This window comes from Hyperoodon ampullatus, assembly GCF_949752795.1.
Source record: "Hyperoodon ampullatus genome assembly, chromosome: 2".
Lineage (NCBI taxonomy): Eukaryota > Metazoa > Chordata > Mammalia > Artiodactyla > Ziphiidae > Hyperoodon > Hyperoodon ampullatus.
The window spans coordinates 135,731,081-135,753,863 of record NC_136915.1 but is presented as its reverse complement, the minus strand read 5'-3'; the positions used below and the strand labels follow the sequence as shown (position 1 = coordinate 135,753,863).

General features: G+C 38.6%; 1 pseudogene across 1 annotated transcript; it reads right to left on the bottom strand.

Moving 5' to 3' along the window:
* Window positions 1–2,087: 2,087 nt before the first annotated feature.
* Window positions 2,088–22,556, bottom strand: LOC307065546 (ferritin light chain-like; annotated as a pseudogene). The gene is made up of 2 exons: window positions 22,488–22,556; window positions 2,088–2,724 (listed from the first exon to the last, which is right to left on the bottom strand). The product of its transcript is annotated as a ferritin light chain-like (transcript).
* Between the last annotated feature and the right edge of the window lie 227 nt (window positions 22,557–22,783).

The window sequence follows — 22,783 nt, the reverse complement described above, 5'->3', positions numbered from 1 at the left end:
ATTGTGCTACAAAAATTCAGATGTTGTTTTGCAATCTTTAAACAATAAATGAATGAATTACCCTTTAAAAAAAAAAGAATTAAGCAGTTAGTTAAGCTGTTGGTCCCACATCAGACAAATTATCCTTATACCTCCTGTCAATATTGTTAACAGAGACTGTTATTTTATTAATCCTTATGATCCCGTGATTCTTTCTTTCATGTTTCGGGGCACAGCAGGTGAGAGAGTGGGTTTGTTAAGCTGGGTGGGTTTATCCTTCTTTTATGCGTTCATTCAATTTTATGTTCATTTACTTATTGTATACATATGGCAATAGAAGCTGCTAAGGCAATCATTGCTATTCTGCAAAACAACAAGGCACAGAAGCAGATGTCTTATTTCCGAGATTTCTCCCCCCAAGATTATTATGATTAAAGATCCTTTCCCCCCACTCCCTGGAGAGGACAAGGAGCTGCTCGCTGGAGGATTTTTAATGACTTGGGGAAAGGCTCAAATATCCCCCCATTATGGTAATCCACCCCAGGGGCAAACCACACAAGAATATTATGAATTTATTTTATTTTTCTATCCTTGCAAAGGTAATACTCAGCTCATTAGAATATGAAAACTATACTGTCAAATTTCAGAGTTACATGGATGAAGAAAATCACCAAAGTGGCATCATATCATGTGTGTTATAGTTGTATTTACTATATTGAGTATATTAAATATGTTGTGTTAACAATGTATTGTATAACTATATATTGAAAAGGCAAAATGCTGTAACGTATTTCAGAGAAAATAATTATGTTGGCCAACCCCAAATTGTGCATTGTAGACGGGTCCTAGGAAAAGAAGATTTAATTCATAGTGAACAAGAGGTTAGCTTCTGTTTTCAGCCATGTGCCATTTCAAGAATTAAACATCATGAATAATACAGGATATAAGAGGAATAGTCTAAAGATGGAAAAGCACATTTTGATTAGGAAAGAGAATTTAAGGCTTAAGTCTTTTTTTTTTTTTTAAGGAAAACTGCCTTATTACTATGAGATAAGAAAATTGTTTCCTTCTTTTCTTCCTTGCTTTCTTCTTCTTTTTTTTAACCTTTTTAATTTTGGATATTTGACCTCTAAGCTGAGGTGACTGAAAATGCCTCCTCTGGGCATCAACCTTTTTGAAAGACTTTTTCCCCCTCCCTAAGGGCTATTTGTCTCTTGGAGGCTTTGTCTACATTACTCCTCAAGAGGCAAGCATTTGTCCTTGCGCTAAATGCTGACATCTCCTGATAAGAGGGAAGCTGCAAAGTAGAAGAATTGAAGGTCAGTATGTTGATATTGGTCTCAAGTGCATTGATGTACATTTGTGTATTGGGGAAGGGGAGTGAAGCTTGAGAGTGGGCCAGTGGGGAGGGGTAAATATTTTGTGATGCTGTCTACCTATGGGCTTATAAAGTTTACAGCTGCATTAGGAGGACAAGCATTACCATTAGCATGAAAAGTAGGGCAGACCTCAGTTGCAAAAGCTTCTAGCCATACACATAGGGCAATACGTAAATGATACACCTTATTGCATTCACCCATTCACCCTCCCCTGTTCACGCTAATTGGAAATTTCCATCCATTTCAGAGAAGTAACACAACTATCAATCATTTTCCCTGGCACGAATCTTCCAGGAGGAAGAAAATGGAATACACCTAGCGACAGAGCTCACGCACTAGTAGTCCATGTGTCTTAGATTTAATATCTGATGACTAGCTGCATTGAAGCCAAGAGGTGGTTCACAAAGTTGCTGCACATTAGAATCACCTGGGGAACTCTGAGACCTCCCTGTGCCCAGGCTCCTGCCTAGACCTACTGAATCAAAATCTCTGGGGCTGGGACCCAGACACCAATGTTTTTCTTCAAAGCTCTTTAGGTAATTCAAACGAGCAGCAAAGCTTGAGAACCAGCCCAATAATGGGAACAAACTTACTTCACACAGATAAAGTGGGGCAATTCATATGTTAAAAGAACGTGAATATATGTATATATTTCTTTTTTTCGCTTTATTCTGTTTGTATTTCAAATAGGCTTTTTTTTTTCCTTCTGCAAAAAGCGTTATTGTTTCCATCTGGTCCAAGGCTTGGGAGAGGGCTCCAGGGCGGTTACAAAGCTGCCTAGTGGCTGCAGAGCGGGGCTTCAGGCAGAAGCTCTGACGCCAGAGGGTCTCCTCAGACGCGGCTGGACTTCAGAGACTCCTGTTTGGCTCGAGGGTGAGCCTTTCAAAGAGATACTCGCCCAGCACAACCTGCGGACCAGCCAGCCTGCGGAGGTTGGTCAGGTGGTCGCCCATCTTCTGGATGAGTTTCACCTGCTCCTCCAGGAAGCGGCTCTCCAGGAAGTCACAGAGCTGGGAGTCTGCACGGGCAGGACCCAGGGCGCGCAGATCCGATAGTGCCTGGTTCCGATTCTTCTCCCTAAGAATGGCGGCTTCCACAGCATCCTGGGTTTTACCCCACTCATCCTGAGAAGGCTTCCGCGCATCCTGGAAGAGGGCGCGGCCGCAGCACTGGTTTTGCATTTTCAAGAGGCGCTGGGCGCCCTCACACTTCTCCTCAGCCAGTTGGCGAAAAATGTGGCCCATACTGTCCAGAGTCCCATTGTTGCTGTCGAAATAGATGCTCAGAGAGAGGTAAGTGTCCACAGATGCATGTTGAACAGGCGGTGGACGGCGGCCTCCACCTCGGTGGAATAATTCTGACGAACCTGGGAACTCGTGGTTGATCAGTGATAAGGAGCTAAGCTCAAAGAATGGTGTTGGCCTGTCCTGGAGGCTGAGGATAGCTGAGTGTCTGATTCCAAAGGTTGCGAAAGGAAGAAAGGTTGGAGGGTGGTCGGGGGCTGGAGCAAGGAGCGTCCCTGGGTCTGTTCATTCCAAACACTGTTGAAGCAAAAGACAGATCTGCAGGACTGCCGAACGCACTGCCTCAAATAGGCTTTGATATAAATGAACAAGAAGTCCAAGCAAGGACAAAACTTACCCTTCCTCCCACCAAAATAGCTGGTGATACTAGAATCTAGATCTGGGAAGGGATTCTTCCATTACTTTCTTAACATTCCAAGCCACTAGAGCAGTGGTTCTCAAAGTATGGTCACCTTGTAACCAAGCAGTACCCTATGGGGCCTTCCTAGGACAGACCCATCCCCCATATCCTCTATTGTAGTTTCTCTCTGAAGTACTCAGATAATAGTATCTCAGGCATATTTCTTGAGTTTTCAGACACTAAAAACCACCACCCAATGGAAGAAATGAACTCCTTGATGATCATGAGCACGTAGCCCCCAGACCTTCTGGCACCTAAGGATGGATAATGTTACCTGCCTTGTGGCCTCAACATCAGCCAATCAGAGGATTGTGCACGAGCTGATCACATGCCCTGGGATGTCCCTCCCTCACCTGGCCTTTAAAAATGCTTTGCTGAAATCCTTTGGAGATTTCAGGGGTTTTGGAACACGGACCACCCCTCTCCTTGCTCGATCCTGCAATAAACCTTTCTCTTCTCCAGACTCCAACCTTTAGGTTTGTTTGGCCTCACTGTGCTTCAGACACACGAACCTGCATTCGGTAACAAGCTGACCAGCTTTACCAGCGTCCCCTGATAATGTGTCAGATATTCAAGTTTTAGGGCCCTATCCAAGCCCTATGGAATCAGCAACTCTAGTGGGGCTCAGTGATCTCTGTTATAACAGGCCCTCCATATGATTTTTATTCACCTTAAAGTTTGAAGATATCTGCATTGTCAGCTGGCCAAAGCGTCCACCAGCAGGTGAAGGGGAGTGACGCCTGGAAGAGATAGGGAGTAGCCAAGGCAAGTACAGCAGCATTTGCCGTGGTAGTAATGGAGAATGCCTTTTCTCCACTGGTTGGCACAGACTAGTATCTGGGAGCAGTGGCAGGGTTATTTAGGATGCTTTACATTTCAATGTAGTGACCGCTGTCCTGGTTTGCCAGGGACTTCCCCTGTGTGAACACTTAAAATCTCATCCTGGCAAACCCCTTAGCCCTGGATTTGAAAAACTTAGGGAATAACATGAAATTTAGGGGAAACATGATCTAGGATTTGGGCAAGTCACAAGTGCTAATTAAAGCTAAGCAAGTATGGACAGCATCTAGCCTTCTTTACCCCTTTGTGGGAAGGTAAATCTGATTGGGTGAAAGGACTTATTGTTAAGAAATCTTTGTAGAAACATCCCCTGCTGCTTAGTCCGCTGGTTCTCAGTTCTGGCTAGACACTGGCATCGTCTGAGGAGATTTAAAATTATTTTATTGGTCTAGGATGACCAACAGTCAGTGTGAGGGTTTTTAAAAAGTGCTTCAGATGATTCTAATATGCAGCCAAATTTAGGTGCCACTGCTTAAGCTTTTGAACCACTGCTACATATTTTCACCTCATCTTCCTATGAGAATATCCAACTGTAGTTGAGGTTTGTTGTTTTTTCTTTTTCTTTTTTGAACTCTCTTATTATAAGATTTACTGTCTTAAATAAGATTGAATGTACAGAAAATCCTGCTAGTCCATCTGGTATAGCTAGACACTTAGAATAATATCGTTAAGATATATACCATTTAAGTACTGTGACTGGCCTTTTTAAAATTAACATATGCATTGAATTAGTACAATCTCTTTTGAAGTTGTCATGTTGGGGAGCTATACCTGTAATCTGCTGCCATTGCTAAATATCTGGACAACTCTTATTAGGAATTGTTTTTAAACATCTTTAGGGATTAAAACCAAGAGTGCTGTATTATTTGTACTGGGACCACAAAAACCTCACAAAGTTTCCCCACTGTACCTTCTACCCCCATCTCTAACCCTTGGCAACTTCTAATCTGTTCTCCATCTCCACAGTTTTGTTATTTTAAGAATAATATGTAAACATAATCATGAATTACTTAATCTTCGGAGATTGGCTTTAAAAAATTTTTTCTTCAGCATCATTCCCTTGAAGTTCATTTTAATTTTTGCATATATTAATAATTTGTTCCTTTTCGTTGCTCTGTAGTATTCTATCATAAGATTTTATCACAATTTGTTTCAACATTCATCCATTGAAAGACATTTGGGTAGTTGCCAGTTTTTGGCTATTATAAATAAAACTGCTATGAACATTTATGTGTAAGTTTCTGTGGGAACTTAATTAAGTTTTTGTTTCTTTTGGATAAATGCTCAAGAGTACAAGTACTGCGTTGTAGGGTGAATCTACTTTTAGGATTAAAAGAGACTGTCAAGCTGTTTCTCAGAGTGGCTAAACCATTTTATTTTCCCACCAGTGAGGTGATAAAACTTTTCTACGTACTCGCCAGCATTTGATGTTGTCACTATAATTTTAGTTATTCTCTGATATCTCATTATGGTCTTAATTTGCATTTCCCTAATGCTAATGATGTTGAGCATCTTTTCATGTGCTTCTTTGCCATGTGTATATTCTCTTCCATGAAATGTCTGTTCCTGTCTTCTGCCTATTTTCTAGTTGGATTTTTTTAAGTTGTTTGCAGAGTTCTTTGTATATTATAGATACAAGTCATCTGTCTCATATGGGATTTTCAAATATGTTTTCCCACTGTGTAATTTGAGTTTTCATCCACTTAAAAGGATCTTCTATGAAGCATTTTTAACTCATTTTGATGAGATCCAATTGATCAGTTTTTGCTTTTATTGATCATACTTTCGGTGTCAAGTCTAAGAATTATTCACCTAGTTCTAGATGCCAAAGATTTTCTCCTATTTCTTTTTCTAAAAATGTCCTGCTTTTACATTTCAGATTATGATCCACTTTGATTTAATTTTTGTGTAAGGTGTGGAGGTTTAGGTTAAGGTTCATTTTTTGTTTGTTTTTGTCGAGGGATGTCCAACTGTTTCAGTACCATTTTTTGAAATGTCTATTCTTCCTTGATAGCTTTTGCACTGCTGTCAAAAACAGGTTAAATGTATTTATGTCAGTCTATTTCTGGGTTCTCTATTCCATTCCATTGATCTATGTATCTACCGTCCAAAATTACTGCAAAGTCTTGAAATTGGGTGGATTAATTCCTCCCATTTTAATCTTCCTTTACAAATTGTTTTAGCTATTCTTCAGCCTCTTCTTACCATATAAATCTTAGAAAAAGCTTGTCTATATCCGCAAAAACCTTGAGGGCATTTTAAGAGTAATTGTGTTAAGCCTCTTGGGGAGAATTGACATCTTTATTATGTTGTGTTTTCTAATCCATGAACAAGGTATGTCTCCCTATTTGTTTGGGACTTTAACATTTTTCTTCATCAGCATTTTGTAATTTTCAGTATAGAGGTCCTATAAATGTCTTATTGGGCTTGTATTTAAGTATTTATTTAGGTCAGTTGTAAATGGCATCACATATTTTACTTTAAGCTTCTACACATTTGTTATTAATATATAATGTGATAAAATTGTGTTGATCTTGTACTCTAAAACATTTACAAACTAATATTATTTCTCAAGCTTTTTGTGGATTCCTTGGTATTTTCTCCATTTAGATTATCATCTCATCTTCAGACACAGACAGTTTTACTTTTCCTTAGGCAATATAATAGGATATATTACTATTCAACATTCAGTAGGATATATTCCTTCCTATTCAACATAGTAGGAATAGTCCTTTTATCTTTTCAATGAACTTTTTAAAAATTTAACTTTTAAATTTATGTATTTATTTATTTTTGCTTTATTTTCTTACTAGAACCTCCAGTAATATATTTAATAAAAGTGGTGAGAGTAGATATCCGTGCCTTGTTTCTGATCTTACAGAGAAAGCATTCAGTCTTTCACAGTTAAATATAATGTGGGTATAGGTTGTTTGTAGATCATCTTTATGAGTTTCAGTATGTTCCTTTTGTATTCCTAGTTTGCTTGGAGTTCTTTTTTCTTCTGTTTTTACAATCATGAATGGGATTGGATTTTGTCAAGTGCTTTCTCTGCATTATTGGATAGGATCACATGACTTTTCCCTTTAATCTGTTGGATATGGTGGATAACATTGTTTGATTTTCAAATATTTAACCAACTTTGCATAACTAGAATAAATGCCACTTGGTCATGGTATATTATTCTTTTTATATATTTCTGGATTTAATTTGCTAATATTTGGCAGAGGATTTTTACAGCCAATTTCATAAAAAATATTGGTCTGTAGTTTTCTTCTTTCTATCCTATCCCTGTCCGGTTTTGGTATCAAGGTAATACTGGCTTCATAAATTTAATTAGGAACTGTTCCTTCTACTTCTCTTTCTTCTCAAATCATGTAAAATTGGTGTTAATTCTTTATGTCTTGGGTAAAAGTGAAACATCTAAGCCTGAATATTCCTTTTGGGAGTTTTTAAATGAAAAATCAGTGTTTCTAATGGTTACAGGAAAATTGAGATTATCTATTTCATCTTGGCTGAGTTTTGGTAGTTTTGAGTGTAGAAGCATTGGCCCATTTCATCTACATTTTTGAATTTATAGTGTAGACTTGTTCATAACAACTTGTCCCTTATTAACCTGCAGGATATGTCATGGTATCCCTGGTTGCATTTCTGATATCTGTGATTTGTGCCATCCATCTTTTTATCTTTATCAGTCTTGCTAGATCTTTATTGATTAGGTTGTTTATTTCCAAAAACCAGCCTTTTGTTTCATTGATTTTTCCCCCCTATTTTCCTGTTTTCAGTTTCATGGATTTCTATTTCATCTTTATTATTTCCTTCTTTCTGCTTGTTTAGTGTTTTTTCCTCTTCCATTTTTACTGTTGTAATATAGAAAATTATATTATTGCTTTTTTTTTTTTTTTTTGCGGTACGCGGGCCTCTCACCGTTGTGGCCTCTCCCGCTGCGAGCACAGGCTCCGGACGCACAGGCCCAGCGGCCACGGCTCACGGGCCCAGCCGCTCCGCGGCACGTGGGATCCTCCCGGACCGGGGCACGAACCCGCGTCCCCTGCATCAGCAGGCAGACTTTCAACCACTGCGCCACCAGGGAAGCCCTAGATTATTGCTTTGAAATACTTTCTTTCCCAATTTAGTGCTATAAACTTCCCTTTCAGCATTGCTTTCACTTCATTCTGCAAACTTTGATCTGTTATATCTCCATTTTCTTTTATTCTATGCATTAAAAAATATTTCCTTGATGCTGTCTTTTTTACCCATGAGTTATTTGGAATTGTGATGTTTAGTTTTCACGTGACTGAAGACTTTCCTGTTGTCTTTCTGTTATTGATTTCTAGTCTGATTCCATTATGGCTAGAGAACATACTCTATGATTTTAATTCTTTTAAATCTGCTAATTTTTTTATGAATATATAAATGAAAGAAATAAGAAAACCTCTGAGTCTTAGCATCCAACACTTAGGCACATTACAATTTAAATCTGCTAAGGTTCTTTTTATTGCCCAGTATATAGTATATGAGTGAATATTCCATGGACACTTGAATATGTATTCTGCTGTTACTGAGTGTGTTCTTTAAATGTCAGTTATATCCTATTGATTGATGATGTTTTCATTTCTTCCATATTCTTGCTGATTTTTCTCTCTGGTAGTTCTATAAATTGCTGTGCTGAAGTCTCAAATAATAATTGTGGATTTAAAATTTTCTCCTTTTACTACTTTTTTCAGTGTTTGCTTCATGTATTTTGAAATTCTGTTGTTTGGTGCATACACATTTAGTATCATTAGGTCATCTAGGTGGATTATTCCTGTTATCTTTATGTAATGACCCTGTTTGCCCCTAATAATTTCCTTTGCTCTGAAGGCTACTTTATCTGATATTAATATAGCCATTCCTACTTTTTCTGATTAACGTTCACATGATATATCATTATCTTCCTTTTACTTTGAACTACCTATATCATGATGTTTAAAGTAAACTTCTTATAGACAGTATATAGTTGGATCATGCTTGTGAATTTTTAATCTACTCTTCCAATCTCTGTCTTTGACTTGGTTATTTAGATCATTTACAGTTAATGTAATTATTGCTATGTTAAAGATTAGGTCTACCATTTTATTTTTTGTTTTGTCTTTTACCTTAGTTTCTCAATCTTGTGTTTCTGTTATTTTGCCTTCTTGTGGGTTACTTAAACATTTTTTAATAAGTCCATTTTAATTTAATTTATTTATAATCATTTGTGTATACTGTTTGTATAGTTTTCTTAGTGGTTGCTTTTGGCATCACAGGATACATATGTAACTTACCATAGCCTACTGGAATCAGTGTTTTATTACTTCAAGTGAAGTTTCAAAATTTTACTTCCATTTAGTCTCTTAATATTCCCCAGTTTTAAAGTATGATTTTCTGTAGTATTTCCTTTCTCTACATTGAGAACCACATCAGATGGTGTCATAATATTTGCTTTGACCATCAGATAGTATTTAAGAAACTCGTGAGGCTAATGATCGTCTCTTATATTTACCCCATTTGTTTTCACCCATTCCATTGTTCCCCTTTCCTTTCTGAAGTTCCCAGTCTTCTGTTGTTGTTTTTTTTATGTTTTCATAACATTAGGTGATATCTGAGCTTTCCAGTGCCATTGGATATGAGTTTCAGGAAACACTGAGTCTGGCTCACTTAATGCTGCTGAGTTGGAGGGTTTGTATATGTTGGGCCTGTTGGCGCAGCAGGTGCTAGCAGATTAGACTAATGTTGATGGGACTAGTGCCACAGGAGGATGGGTTCCCATTCAGGCTATGCTGCTGCTACAGTAGATCAAGTCCCCCTCTACCCCAAGTGTGGGGCAGTGACCTGCTACTGTCACTGCTTTGTATTAGGCTGCTTTTGCCTCAGGTGTGTGGTGGGATTCCTTGGAACCTGCTGCTGCTGTCAATCACAAGGTTAAATTCATTTCAGAAATACTTAAGTATAAATATATAGCCTGGCTCCTGTAGGACCCCTGTAATAGTTTTTATTTTTATTTTTATTTTATTTTTTTATTAGTTTCTGCTTTATAACAAAGTGAATCAGTCATACATATACATCCGTTCCCACATCCCTTCCCTCATGCATCTACCTCCCTCCCACCCTCCCCATCCCACCCCTCCAGGCGGTCACAAAGTACCGAGCTGATCTCCCCGTGCTCTGCGGCTGCTTCCCACTATCTATCTACCTTACGTTTGGTAGTGTATACATGTCCATACCTCTCTTTCGCTTTGTCACAGCTTACACTTCCCCCTCCCCATATCCTCAAGTCCATTCACAAGTAGGTCTGTGTCTTTATTCAAGTTTTACCCCTAGGTCCTTCATGACATTTTTTTTTAAATTCCATATATATGTGTTAGCATACGGTATTTATCTTTCTCTTTCTGACTTACTTCACTCTGTATGACAGACTCTAGGTCTATCCACCTCATTACAAATAGCTCAGTTTCGTTTCTTTTTATGGCTGAGTAATATTCCATTGTATATATGTGCCACATCTTCTTTATCCATTCATCCGATGATGGACACTTAGGTAGTTTTCAGCTCCGGGCTATTGTGAATAGAGCTGCAATGAACATTTTGGTACATGTCTCTTTTTGAATTATGGTTTTCTCAGGGTATATGCCTAGTAGTGGGATTGCTGGATCATATGGTAGTTCTATTTGTAGTTTTTTAAGGAACCTCCATACTGTTCTCCATAGTGGCTGTACCAATTCACATTCCCACCAGCAGTGCAAGAGTGTTCCCTTTTCTCCACACCCTCTCCAGCATTTATTGTTTCTAGATTTCTTGATGATGGCCATTCTGACTGGTGTGAGATGATATCTCATTGTAGTTTTGCTTTGCATTTCTCTAATGATTAATGATGTTGAGCATTCTTTCATGTGTTTGTTGGCAGTCTGTATATCTTCTTTGGAGAAATGCCTATTTAAGTCTTCTGCCCATTTTTGGATTGGGTTCTTTGTTTTTTTGCTATTGAGCTGCATGAGCTGCTTATAAATTTTGGAGATCAATCCTTTGTCAGTGGCTTCATTTGCAAATATTTTTTCCCATTCTGAGGGTTCTCTTTTGGTCTTCTTTATGGTTTCCTTTGCTGTGCAAAAGCTTTGAAGTTTCATTAGGTCCCATTTGTTTATCTTTGTTTTTATTTCCATTTCTCTAGGAGGTGGGTCAAAAAGGATCTTGCTGTGATTGATGTCATAGAGTGTTCTGCCTATGTTTTCCTCTAAGAGTTTGATAGTTTCTGGCCTTACATTTAGGTCTTTAATCCACTTTGAGCTTATTTTTGTGTATGGTGTTAGGGAATGATCGAATCTCATTCTTTTACATGTCCCTGTCCAGTTTTTGCAGCACCACTTATTGAAGAGGCTGTCCTTTCTCCACTGTACATTCCTGCCTCCTTTATCAAAGATAAGTTGACCATATGTGCGTGGGTTTATCTCTGGGCTTTCTATCCTGTTCCATTGATCTATCTTTCTGTTTTTATGCCAGTACCACACTGTCTTGATTACTGTAGCTTTGTAGTATAGTCTGAAGTCAGGCAGCCTGATTCCTCCAGCTCCGTATTTCGTTCTCAAGATTGCTTTGGCTATTCGGGGTCTTTTGTTTTTCCAAACAAATTTTGCAATTTTTTGTTCTACTTCTGTGAAAAATGCCAGTGGTAGTTTGATAGGGATTGCATTGAATCTGTAGATTGCTTTCGGTAGTAGAGTCATTTTCACAATATTGATTCTTCCAATCCAGGAGCATGGTATATCTCTCCATCTATTTGTATCATCTTTAATTTCTTTCATCAGTGTCTTATAATTTTCTGCATACAGGTCTTTTGTCTCCTTAGGTAGGTTTATTCCTAGATATTTTATTCTTTTTGTTGCAATGGTAAATGGGAGTGTTTTCTTGATTTCATTTTCAGATTTTTCATCATTAGTGTACAGGAATGCCAGAGATTTCTGTGCATTAATTTTGTATCCTGCTACTTTACCAAATTCATTGATTAGCTCTAGTAGTTTTCTGGTAGCAGCTTTAGGATTCTCTATGTATAGTATCATGTCATCTGCAAACAGTGACAGCTTTACTTCTTCTTTTCCAATTTGGATTCCTTTTATTTCCTTTTCTTCTCTGATTGCTGTGGCTAGAACTTCCAAAACTAGGTTGAATAAGAGTGGTGAGAGTGGGCAGCCTTGTCTTGTTCCTGATCTTAGTGGAAATGGTTTCAATTTTTCACCATTGAGGACAATGTTGGCTGTGGGTGTTTCATATATGGCCTTTATTATGTTGAGGAAAGTTCCCTCTATGCCTACTTTCTGCAGGGTTTTTATCATAAATGGGTGTTGAATTTTGTCAAAAGCTTTCTCTGCATCTATTGAGATGATCATATGGTTATTCTCCTTCAACTTGTTAATATGGTGTATCACATTCATTGATTTGCGTATATTGAAGAATCCTTGCATTCCTGGAATAAACCGCACTTGATCATGGTGTATGATCCTTTTAATGTGCTGTTGGATTCTGTTTGCTAGTATTTTGTTGAGGATTTTTGCATCTATGTTCATCAGTGATATTGGCCTGTAGTTTTCTTTCTTTGTGACATCCTTCCCTGGTTTTGGTACCAAGGTGATGGTGGCCTCATAGAATGAGTTTGGTAGTTTTCCTTCCTCTGATATTGTTTGGAAGAGTTTGAGAAGGATGGGTGTTAGCTCTTCTCTAAATGTTTGGTAGAATTCGCCTGTGAAGCCATCTGGTCCTGGGCTTTTGTTTGTTGGAAGATTTTTAATCACAGTTTCAATTTCAGTGCTTGTGATTGGTCTGTTCATATATTCTATTTCTTCCTGATTCAGTCTTGGCAGGTTGTGCATTTCTAAGAATTTGTCCATTTCTTCCAGGTTGTCCATTTTATTGGCATAGAGTTGCTTGTAGTAATCTCTCATGATCTTTTGTATTTCTGCAATGTCAGTTGTTACTTCTCCTTTTTCATTTCTAATTCTATTGATTTGAGTCTTCTCCCTTTTTTTCTTGATGAGTCTGGCTAATGGTTTGTCAATTTTGTTTATCTTCTCAAAGAACCAGCTTTTAGTTTGGTTGATCTTTGCTATCGTTTCCTTCATTTCTTTTTCATTTATTTCTGATCTGATCTTTATGATTTCTTTCCTTCTGCTAACTTTGGGGGTCTTTTGTTCTTCTTTCTCTATTTGCTTTAGGTGCAGGGTCAGGTTGTTTACTCGAGATGTTTCCTGTTTCTTAAGGTGGGATTGTATTGCTATAAACTTTCCCCTTAGAACTGCTTTTGCTGCGTCCCATAGGTTTTGGGTCGTCGTGTCTCCATTGTCATTTGTTTCTAGGTATTTTTTAATTTCCTCTTTGATTTCTTCAGTGATCACTTCGTTATTGAGTAGTGTATTGTTTAGCCTCCATGTGTTTGTATTTTTTACAGATCTTTTCCTCTAATTGATGTCTAGTCTCATAGCATTGTGGTCGGAAAAGATACTTGATACAATTTCAATTTTCTTAAATTTACCAGGGCTTGATTTGTGACCCAAGATATGATCTATCCTGGAGAATGTTCCATGAGCACTTGAGAAAAATGTGTATTCTGTTGTTTTTGGATGGAATGTCCTATAAATATCAACTAAGTCCATCTTGTTTAATGTATCATTTAAAGCTTGTGTTTCCTTATTTATTTTCATTTTGGATGATCTGTCCATTGGTGAAAGTGGGGTGTTAAAGTCTCCTACTATGATTGTGTTACTGTCAATTTCCCCTTTTATGGCTGTTAGTATTTGCCTTATGTATTGAGGTGCTCCTATGTTGGGTGCATAAATATTTACAATTGTTATATCTTCTTCTTGGATCGATCCCTTTATCATTATGTAGTGTCCTTCTTTGTCTCTTCTAATAGTCTTTATTTTAAAGTCTATTTTGTCTGATATAAGAATTGCTACTCCAGCTTTCTTTTGATTTCCATTTGCATGGAATATCTTTTTCCATCCCCTACTTTCAGTCTGTATGTGTCTCTAGGTCTGAAGTGGGTCTCTTGTAGACAGCATATATATGGGTCTTGTTTTTGTATCCATTCAGCCAATCTGTGTCTTTTGGTGGGAGCATTTAGTCCATTTACATTTAAGGTAATTATTGATATGTGTGTTCCTATTCCCATTTCCTTAATTGCTTTGGGTTTGTTATTGTAGGTATATTCCTTCTGCTGTGTTTCTTGCCTAGAGAAGTTCCTTTAGCATTTGTTGTAAAGCTGGTTTGGTGGTGCTGAACGCTCTGAGCTTTTGCTTGTCTCTAAAGGTTTTAATTTCTCCATGAAATCTGAATGAGATCCTTGCTGGGTAGAGTAATCTTGGTTGCAGGTTTCTCTCCTTCATCACTTTAATTATGCCCTGCCACTCCCTTCTGGTTTGTAGAGTTTCTGCTGAGAGGTCAGCTGTTATCCTGATGGGGATTCCCTTGTGTGTTATTTGTTGTTTTTCCCTTGCTGCTTTTAATATGATTTCTTTGTGTTTAATTTTTGACAGTTTGATTAATATGTGTCTTGGCGTATTTCTCCTTGGATTTATTCTGTATGGGACTCTCTGTGCCTCCTGGACTTGATTAACTATTTCCTTTCCCATATTAGGGAAGTTTTCAACTATAATCTCTTCAAATATTTTCTCAGTCCCTTTCTTTTTCTCTTCTTCTTCTGGAACCCCTATAATTCGAATGTTGGTGCGTTTAATGTTGTCCCAGAGGTCTCTGAGACCGTCCTCTGTTATTTTCATTCTTTTTTCTTTATTTTTCTCTGCATCAGTTATTTCCACTATTTTATCTTCCACCTCACTTATCCGTTCTTCTGCCTCAGTTATTCTGCTATAGATCCCATCTAGAGTATTTTTCATTTCATTTATTGTGTTTTTTTTTTTTTTTTTTTTTTTTTTTTTTGCGGTAGGCGGGCCTCTCACTGTTGTGGCCTCTCCCCTTGCGGAGCACAGGCTCCGGAGCACAGGCTCAGTGGCCACGGCTCACGGGCCCAGCCGCTCCGCGGCACGTGGGATCCTCCCAGACCTGGGCACGAACCCCCGTCCCCTGCATCGGCAGGCGGACCCTCAACCACTGCGCCACCAGGGAAGCCCCATTTATTGTGTTTTTAATCGATGCTTGATTCATCTTTAGTTCTTCTAGGTTCTTGTTAAATGTTTCTTGCATGTTGTCTATTCTATTTCCAAGATTTTGGATCTTGGAAATAGAATCTTGGATCAGCTTTACTATCATTATTCTGAATTCTTTTTCAGGTAGACTGCCTATTACCTCTTCATTTGTTAGGTCTGGTAGGTTTTTATCTTGCTCCTTCACCTGTTGTGTGTTTTTCTGCCTTCTCATTTTGCTTATGTTACTGTGTTTGGGGTCTCCTTTTTGCAGGCTGCAGATTCGTAGTTCCCGTTGTTTTTGGTGTCTGTCTCCCGTGGCTAAGGTTGTTTCAGTAGGTTGTGTAGGCTTCCTGGTGGGGGGGGACTAATGCCTGTGTTCTGGTGGTTGAGGCTCGATCTTGTCTTTCTGGTGGACAGGTCCATGTCTGGTGGTGTGTTTTGGGGTGCCTGTGGCTTATTATGTTTTTAGGTAGCCTCTCTGCTAATGAGTGGGGTTGTGTTCCTGCCTTGCTAGTTGCTTGGCATAGGGTGACCAGCACTGTATCTTGGTGGTCGTTGACTGAAGCTGGGTGCTGGCGTTGAGATGGAGATCTCTGGGACATTTTCGCTGCTTGATATTATGTGGAGCTGGGAGGTCTCTTGTGGACCCGTGTCCTGAAGTTGGCTCTCCCACTTCAGAGGCACAGCACTGACTCCTGGCTGCAGCACCAAGAGCCTTTCATCCACCCGGCTTGTGTCTCAAATACCATTCTATACCATGCTGGGAAAGCTGTGGATTCCTTGAGGGTATTTGTCTTGATTTCTGTGGTCCAATTTCCTTTTCACTGACTCCTTTTTGCTTAGCCGGCATGTAAAAGGGTACCAAGAAGGTGGCAGCAGGCACAATAAATCTCCTTAAAAGACTCCTGGACCCCTTGCCTGTAATAGTTTTTTATTGCTTTCATACAAATTACCACAAGTATAGTGACTCAAAACAATGTAAATTTATTACCTTACAAGTCTGAGATTGGTCTCAATTGAGTAAAGTACAAGTGTTGGCAGGATCGACAGATGAATGGATAAAGATGTGGCACATATATACAATGGAATATTACTTAGCCATAAAAAGAAATGAAATTGAGTTACTTATAATGAGGTGGATTGACCTAGAGACTGTCATACAGAGTGAAGTAAGTCAGAAAGAGAAAAACAAATACCGTATGCTAACACATATATATGGAATCTAAAAAAAAAGAAAAAGTGGTTATGAAGAACCTAGGGGGCAGGGCAGGAATAAAGACGCAGCCATAGAGAGAGGACTTGTGGACACAGGGAGGGGGAAGGGTGATCTGGGATGAAGTGAGAGAGTGGCATGGACATATATACACTACCAAATGTAAAATAGATAGCTAGTGGGAAGCAGCCACAAAGCACAGGGAGACCAGCTCTGTGCTTTGTGTCCACCTACAGGGGTGCGATCGGGAATGGAGGGTGGTAGGGAGATGCAAGAGGGAGGAGATATGGGGATATATGTATATGTATAGCTGATGCACTTTGTTATGAAGCAGAAACTAACACACCATTGTAAATCAGTTATACTCCAATATAGATGGTTAAAAAAGAAAAAAAAAGTGTTGGCAGAGCTACATTCTTTTCTGGAGGCTCTTAGGGGTGTTTCTGTTCCCTGGACTTTATCCGCTTCCAGCGGTCCCTTGTAGTCCTTGACTCAGAGTCCCCTTTCTCCACCTACAAAACCCAAAATGTTGCATCTCTCTGATTCTGCTTCTATTAGGACATCTCTCTCTTTCTCTTTCTACAGTTGGGAATGGTTTTCTACTTTTAAGGACTCATGCAATTAGATTTGTTCCATGAGGTAATCCAGGATATTCTTTCTATCTCAAGGTCTATAACTTCAGTCATATCTGCAAAGTCCTCTTCACCATGTGAGGTAACACATTAATAGGTTCTAGGGATTAGGGTGAGGGCATTTTTAGGAGCCATTATGCTGCCTACCACACCCTTAACAAGTGACCTTGAGAAAATTACTGAGATTTTTTAAAGCCTTACTTTCCTCAAACATAAAATGGAAAGAAAGCTAACTAGTTAATATCATGAAAGTGAAACAGTATATATGAAATCATCTAATTCAAAAAATAAGATTTCTTCTTTTTCTTTATGATTTACATGATTCTCAGAGTTCAGTTCCTTGAAGAGTTACTTTTTTTTAAACAGAACTAAGGAATTTCAGGGTTCAGGTGCTGTAAGATTGTCTGAATTATCTGAGTAACAATTAGCTAAGCACAGGTGTAAAGCATTTGATTTACTCCCTGGTTTTTTTTATCTTCTCATCCCAATAAATGCCTATCCCTTTTCTAGCTCCAGCCAGTAGAGTCAGAGCTTGTTTTACTGTTTAACTAAAGTTCAATTTAAATTCTCTCTACATCTCCAGATTCTCAGCCCTGGTTGCATATTATAATCACCTGGGGAGATTTCAAGAACTACTGATGCCAAATTTCTACCTATCATGGATATTTGAGGAGGGACCTGGAATGAAATGCTCTAGCTTATGGTTTTTGGAACCAAATCATAGTCTACACTGAGCCAAATTATTTGCGAGATCACCTCTAAAAAGGAATTTATCTGTGGTGACTAATGCTCTTCCTTTGTCAGTATGCTTGATTTGTCCCTCTTTGGGGGAAAAAAAGAGGGGGAAAAACCCCCCAGCAGTTGTGCTCCCTGAATTATAACCCGATGCTGTGGAATTAGTGTTGGTTTAGAGTGCACATCTTCGGATACCCATTCTCTCTCCTGCTTCCTTGCATGAACTTATATCCTTGGGCAGTGTTTCATCCACCACCCTCTTTTGCTTCTAATCTTAGCAAGTAAAGTCTCCCCTTAATGAAACAGCATTTCATGAGGCTTACTGGGAGCGTAGGTCTGTTCCAGACCTATCCTATGTTAGCTAAAGCAGATATAAGTGATGTATTTTTGGTATTCATCCTTGTGGGTTGCAAAGAGAAGACAGAATTTTATCCTTTAGGTGTCATCTGACTGGACAAATGGGCTCTTTCCCTCTGCTGCCTACCATGTAAAAACCTGAGGGTGTTACCTCTAGAAGGTATCTTCTAGTTATCAAAATAGTTCAGATAAGTCAAATTTCTCAGTAAAAGATGACAAAACTATGGCTTAGGTGGTTAATTTTCTATGTCAATTTGTCTGGGCCACCATGCCCAGTTATTTGGTCAGATATTATTCTGGATATTTCTGTGATGGTGTTTTCGTGTTTTTTACAATTTTTATTTATTTATTTATTTATTTATTTATTTATATTTTTGGCTGCATTGGGTCTTCGTTGTCACACGTGGGCTTTCTCTATTTGCAGCAAGCGAGGGCTACTCTTTGTTGTGGTGTGCAGGCTTCTCATTGCGGTGGCTCCTCTTGTTGCAGAGCATGGGCTCTAGGTGCACGGGCTCAGTAGCTGTGGTGCACGGGCTTATTTGCTCCACGGCACATGGGATCTTCCCAGACCAGGGCTCAAACCTGTGTCCCCTGCATTTGCAGGCGGATTCTTAACCACTGCGCCACCAGGGTAGTCTCTGTGATGGTGTTTTTGGATGAAATTCATATTTACATTGGTGTTGGACTTTGAGTAAAGCAGATTCTCCTCCATAGTATGGGTGCGCCTCATCCAATCAGTTGAAGCTCTTCATAAAACAAAGACTGACCTCGCTGTCGCAAAAAGGAATTCTGCAAGAAGACTTACAGAAATTGAACTGCAACTCTTCCTAGAGTCTCTAGACAGCCTAAGCTGCAGATTTTGAATTGACCAAGCCTCTATTATTGTGTGAACCAATTGTTTAAAATCTCTCTCTCTCTTTCTCTATCTTTATATAGATATGGATATAGATCTAGGTATCAATATTGATATCTAGATCTATATCTATCAATATATATGGGCACATTGTATACACATGCTGTTGGTTCTGTTTTTCTGGAGAAGCTTGACTAATATAGTGGCCCATATAAATAAAAGGATGAACCCAAGTTCACCCAGGTAGAAAGTAGTACAATGAGAACTGGAACTTAAGGCTTCATGACTCATTCAGCTGTGAACACTGACCCAGAACTGGGGTCCGCAAACTCTGGCCCACTGATCAGATCTCGCTTGACTCCTGGTTTTGTACATAACATTTTGCTTGAACACAGCCACACCCATTCATTAACGTATGGTGCATGGCTGTTTCTGTGCCACAGCAGCAGACAGGCAGTTGCAACGGAGAGGTATGGTACACAAAATCCAAAATATTTACTACCTGACCCTTTACAGAAAAGACCTGCTGACCCTTGCTCTAGGATGCCATCTGATTTCTGATAACACAGAGGAGAATAATTCATGCACATTGGGGTTGATTGTTAATCTCATGTCCTCCTTAGGTCAAAGAACTCTTAAATGCTCACCCTTGCAATAGCCAGCTTGGGGAGCATTGTCTGAGGATGCAGAAATATTTCTTGCCAGGTCTTTCCAATCCACACTGCTCCCTGACTATGGTTCTTAAAACCTATTTTTAAAAAATTTTTTATTGGAATATAGTTGATTTACAGTGTTGTGTTAATTTCACGTGTACAGCAAAGTGAATCTGTTATACATATACATATATCCACTTTTATTTTTTTTTAGAGTCATTTCCAAATAGCCCGTTATAGAGTATTGAGTGGAGTTCCCTGTGCTAATAAGAAGAGCAGGTTCTTATTAGTTATCTATTTTATGTATAGCAGTGTGTATATTTCAGCCCCAATCTCCCAATTTAGCCTCCCCACCACAATCCCCTGGTAACCCTAAGTTTGTTTTCTGCATCCCTGCCTCTACTTCTAAAACCTGTCTATTTTAACCAACTACCACTCATTGCTTACTGTCTCTGGCTTCATGTACTTCATAATAAATCTACCTCTTGTTCAATCCTGGATGACATGTTCCAAGGACTGAGATAATATCTTATTCTACATAACTTGTCCTTGATATTGTCTAACTTGGGGTCTTTATCTATGTCCCAAAGAAGACAGTCACACTCTGTCTTCTAGTACTACTAATAATACCACATTTTATGGCATGAATTTGACCCAATGCACTGAACTATCCCTTTAGAAACTGTATGCAACCTGTCACTGGGTTTTAGCACCGGGATAGAGCTCAAATTAGTGTTCATATTTAAACAAATCTACTTGACCAGAAACTTTTTGTCTCACCATTTATTTTATGACACAAGTAACTTCTCTCTTTGCATCTATGATGTAAATATTTTTAGTTTCCTAAATTATCTGCAAAATTATTTAGAGCTTCCATTTCAGTAGGCATTGGAATTGCTGTGTTATGACTATTTCATTATTTTATTTCCAAATGTTAAAATAGGCTTCAAGCTTTGGCCAGGAGTAGACAGGAAAGGGTTTTAAAAGAAATGAAGAATGGGAAAGACTTCTGATGCAACGGAGACTTAATAAAGATTTGATTTTGAATCAAGAATTTATAATAAAGGTTTGATTTTGAATCAATAAGTTATGTCATTGCAAAATAGCTCCCTGGTAAAATTCCATTCTTTTGTAATCATTAAGTACAGAAATTAACCATCAAAATATGCAGTGATCTTTTTCATTTTCTAAAAACAAACCTATATCTAGATGAGAGGAGAATTCATTTCATAACTCAGGCTCTGGACTTACGACTCCAAGTCCTGTTTTCTTTCAACCATGCCTGCTAAGTTTCTGTCTAACTTCTTGAGCATGAGGTAATGGCTTCAGCTTTCATCTCCTTACTCAGTATATAGCTTGGTGACTAAGAGTAAGGGATTTAAACCTTGAGAACTTGGGTTCCAATCTTGACTCTAAAATTTACTTGTTGAGTACTCTTGAGCATGTTGTCTGTTTTTGCCTCATTTTTCTCATCTATAATATAGAGATAACATTACTTCTCTCAGCGCGTTGCTATGAGGGTTAAAAGAGAAAATTCACACAATGCAAGAATTTATCAGTTCTTGGGACACAATAAATACCGAAAAGAAATGTTAGCCATTATCAAGGGCCCCTCATTTTATGGATAATATAGATTAGTTTATATAGGTCTAATATTTACATATACATAAATATTTTGTACCTATATGTGTGTATACGTTCTTCTTAGAAATTGAGCAGTCAACATTCACATCTAAAAGTATGTGCTGTGTGAAATGTAGATCTCCTGTGTACAGACACAGTGCTTTAGTTATCTATTGCTACATAATAAAGAAGTCCAAACTTAGTGGTGAAATAAACTAAAATTTTAATATGTGCCCAGATTCTGTGGGTCAGCAATTCAAACAGTACGCAGAGGAGATGGCTTGTCTCTACTCTGTGACTGATGTCTGAAACCTCAGTCATGAGGATTCAAATGGCTGGGGCTGCAATCATCTAGATCATTTTAATTCACATGTCTGGCCCTTGAGATGGGATGACTTGAACACTGCGCCCAACAAGGACTGTTGCCTGGAGTGCCTATAGATGGCTGCCCATGTGGCTTGGACTTCTCATAACGTGGTCGTTAGGATTCAAGATAGAGTATCCCAAGAATGAGCGTTCAGGGTTGAAGCATTCCAGGAGAATCATGCAAAAGCTGCATGACCTTTTATGACCTAGTCTTAGATGTTACATAGCATCACTTTATACTATTGCAGGCGTTGGAGACCTTTTTCCATAAAGTGTGAGACGGTCAATATTTTAGGCTTTACACGCCATACAGTCTCTTTTGCAACTACTTAGCTCCGCTGCTGTGATGTGAAAACAGACACAAACAATACATATACTAAGGAACATGGCTGTGTTCCAATAAAGCTTCATTTATAAAAGCCGGTAGAGGCCTAGATTTGGCCCACCAGCCATAATTTACTGACCCCTGCTCTATTGTTTGAAGCCATGGAAAGCCTGCCCAAATTCAAGGGAAAATGCCCACATCTGGATGTGAAGAATGGCAACGAATCTGACACCTTGTATTAAAACCACTACATATGGGATACTTAGAAGAAGATCTGTCTGCATACCTTGTTTCTCCCATGTATGGTGGATATGAGGTATTGGCACATGTTACATCTCTGTAAGCCTGGGTCAAGGTCAAAGTTGGAATGTGAACTCAATGACCTTGATTTCTGGAATAATTGGTAACTCTACTTATGATATCCTTACACTCCTTACCCATATAAATACACCACAAAAGATAGATTTCAAGTAAACAGTTGCTTTATGGCAGATTTTTATTATGTCTCCATTGACTGAATTATTCCATTTTGGTTAGAAACATGAGTTTTGTTTCTTTCCTAAAGAGATCTGCAAGTTTTCAGATGTGGCATTTCATTCTAATGAGAGGATGATGTAGGTTTTTATAAACGGAAAAAGCAGGGCAGGCTGAGTTCACTCAGATCATACCAATGCTTACAGGAATAACCGAAACTGGAACACAGGCTTCCAGGTTTTCCTGTCCTGTGCTCTTTCCGGTAGGTGCCATTGTCTGCTGGGCCTGGCAGTAATAAGTTTTGACCTTTACCTCTCTACGCTATTGTGAAGTGGTTTTGGGCTTTGTTAGCTTTCTTATGAGTTTGTACTAAATTGTGTCCATAAAGTAGGCTGAATTCCTCAGGGAAGGATGATAGCTGTTACTGTGTTATTACTGCAAATGTTGTGTTGGTTACTTTTTTTTCTTTTCTTTTGTCCAGTTGTATCCTGAACTTAAAA